General features: G+C 43.8%; 1 pseudogene; it reads right to left on the bottom strand.

Moving 5' to 3' along the window:
* Positions 1 to 255: 255 nt before the first annotated feature.
* LOC102812489 lies at positions 256 to 2001 on the bottom strand (annotated as a pseudogene).
* Positions 2002 to 3128: the final 1127 nt, after the last annotated feature.

Raw genomic sequence — 3128 nt, 5'->3', positions numbered from 1 at the left:
CCAAGCAGCATCAGCTGGGAGAGCAACAAACCAGGACAGCCAATGGGGTGGTGTCTCCAGCCAACTGAATAACACAGTAGTTCTACCTGGGACAGACAGGTGATGGGGAAGTAGGGCAAGTGCCCTGAAAGGCGTATATTTTCTTGCCTCTGGCTCCTTTCTTGCTGATGACCTGAGTACAGATAGTTACTCCCCCATTCACACCCTCAGTGTTCTGCAAAGGTGAGTGGTCCTAAGGATAAAGGAGTCTGGGGCTCAGAGTCCATTGGTATAGATGGCTGTCACGGAGGCAGGAGTTGAGGAGCAGGATATGGTTGCTGAAGTCTTGTCAAGGACCCTGCTGGCCACACTGCAGTCTGCTGACCTGGCTCCAGGGAGCAGTGGCTGGCTCTGGCTGTGGGGACTCTGGCCACAGAGAAGGTGGTGCTGTTTCCAGACCTTGTGTTGATAGAAAGAGACACAGTATCTTGGGATATTGGCATTTCTTACCGGCTTTGCAGCAACAGTTTCAGCAATTCTCTGTTGACTCTTCCTGCTCATTTATGACAACAAAGGTGTCCTCTGCAGCTTGCTGTTTGAAGTCTGCTATGGTTTGCTCCATTCGAGCTCTCTCAGTTGAAATCACTTCAAAGGCTTTTTGCTCTGCCTCAGAGCCTGCTTTCTGGATCTCTGACATGGCCTGGATTTTCACCTTATTCACAGCTTCTTCCATTTTTTGTTTTCCAAAACTCCACAGGTACATATCATGTTCCTGGCCTACTGTTGAATTCCCGCTGGGAATCATTGCTGAATCTGTGCTCCAGGACTGTGCTGCCTGGAGACCAAATCACTCTCCATTTTCTTCACCTCTGTGTTTTCATTGTATCACCTTTTCCAGTACTTGAGTTTTTCTCGATCAGATTCCAGACAGCACTGCAAAACTGCCATGGAATGCCTATTTTCTCCACCATTTCCATAATGCAGTTCAGGGCATGATCAAGATGTTTCCATTCATCAGCCCATTCCTTTTCTTTCAAACGCTGGTCTACTAACTCATCTTGATAACCTCCATTAAGACTAAGATTGTGATGACTATCATGAACTTCCTGATATTCTAGCATCATGTCAGTTTCACTATATAAGTGTGAAGTTGCAATATCTTCAAAGGTGTAGTGCGGAAAAGGTGGAGGAGTGGGATGGAACTGGCCCCCAGGATTCAAGAGATGCACAGTGAGAGCAGAACTGTGTTGGGGAGCAGGACAGATGATACACACTCTTTTGGCAGGAGGTTCAGGAAGAATTGCATCTCTTTCAAAATGATTCTCTTCTCTCCTCTTGGGACTGGGCCTTTTTCCATTTCCATACACCTCCATGAGGAGCTTGGAAGAGTCAGCAAGTAATGTGGTACTTTTATTGAATAGACTGTGTTCGTGCTGAGTCAGTTACTCAGATGGGGTTTGCTTGGCGGCCCGTACACAGTATAGCAGTTCTTGCTACATCAAGGGCAGGTTGGCCTTGAGGAACAGAATCACAAATGGACAAAGAGGAAAGTTTGTGGCTTCTTGGAGTTTACAATGAAATTCTCCACTGGTCACTGTGGAAATAAAAGAGCTATAACAAGAGTCTGCAGCTTCTCCCCAATCTCAGGTGAGAGTCATTGCCAAACTGTTGGAGGATGGTGAGAAAGTGCTTTAACTTACTGAGCGGCCAAGCACCACAGGTGGCTGGCAATTGTTGATTTGTTAATGCAGATGATACAGAAGAAGCAGGACCATTGCTGAATGTCTGTGTTGGTGATGGGGCACCATTCAGGGTAGGAGGAGAATGGTTTATTACATTGCTTAATGCTGTTGGAGTAAATGGTACTGGCCTCAGTCCTCCAGGATTTACTGGCAGGAGGGGTGGCATGGTGGGAGGTGAGGATCTTGACTGCAGCTTCACTTCCACAGGAGATCAAGGCATTGCTGGCACCCATTTCACAGAATCCAGATGGAAGGTGGCAGCTCCTGGGATGCCCACCATTACAGCCACGTACTCATGGCACTGGTTGCTTGAAGGCACCTAAGCCTGACTTGAAGTACTGAACTTGGCAACACCAGCCAGTAATTTTTTAAAAAAACTTTTACTGTCCTTCAAGTATTAGTCCAAATTTTGTTTGCAGATGTCCAAATGCTTCTGTTTATGCTCTTCCATGAATTGTTTCAATACCCATACCACACAAATGTTTAAAAACCCTAAGTCTTTCATGGATAATTTCACAGGCAGAGAGAGCCATGGGTAAATTGAAAATTTTCTACATAATCCACTGTCACTCATCTCTTAGACATTATTATTTCATGTGCATGTCATCAGCCACAGACCTAGGCTGACATTTTAATATAAACAGAATGTAGATAAGTTGTGACTCACCTTTATATAGGTGTGTGTGTGTGTGTGTGTATAATCAGCTGTACAAGATCTCTTTAAAGTGTTGAAGATCAAAGACGTAAGTTTGAGGACTTACATGACCTGATGCAAGCTGTGGTATTTTCAATAACCTCATATGCATACAAAAGTTGGATAGTAAGGAAGGAAGACCATAAAAGAATTGATGCATTTGCGTTATGGTGTTGGAGAAAAATATGAAAGTATCATGGACTGTCAAGAGAACAAATAGATCTGTGTTGGGAGAAATATAGCCAGAGTGCTTCTTGGAAGCCAAGATGGCCAGACTTCATCTTTCATCTTTTGGACATAGTGTCAGGAGGAAGCAGTCACAGGAGAAGGATATCATGTTTGCTAAAGTGGAAGGTGAGAGACAAGCATAGCAATGATTATGAGGTTGGCCCAAGATTGTGTAGTGTTCATTCTACTGGGTATAGCGTCACTATGAGTTGTTACCAATTCAATGGCACCTAATAACAACAACATATATAGCTATATAGATAGATAGATAGATATAGGTAGATAGATAGATAGATATAGATGATAGATAGATAGATAGATAGATAGATAGATAGTCTTTGTATGTGTTGGAAGAGGTGAATGGTAGTTAAATATATATATAAATATATATGAACCGACTCATAGCGACCCCATGCACAGCAGAACGAAACAATGTCTGATCCTGGGCCAACCTCACTACCACTGCCACACTTGAGTCCATCAAT

Source organism: Chrysochloris asiatica, unplaced genomic scaffold (assembly GCF_000296735.1).
Source record: "Chrysochloris asiatica unplaced genomic scaffold, ChrAsi1.0 scaffold00278, whole genome shotgun sequence".
In the NCBI taxonomy this organism is placed as follows: domain Eukaryota; kingdom Metazoa; phylum Chordata; class Mammalia; order Afrosoricida; family Chrysochloridae; genus Chrysochloris; species Chrysochloris asiatica.
The sequence above is the reverse complement of the archived record's forward strand: the minus strand, read 5'-3'. Positions and strand labels throughout refer to the sequence as shown.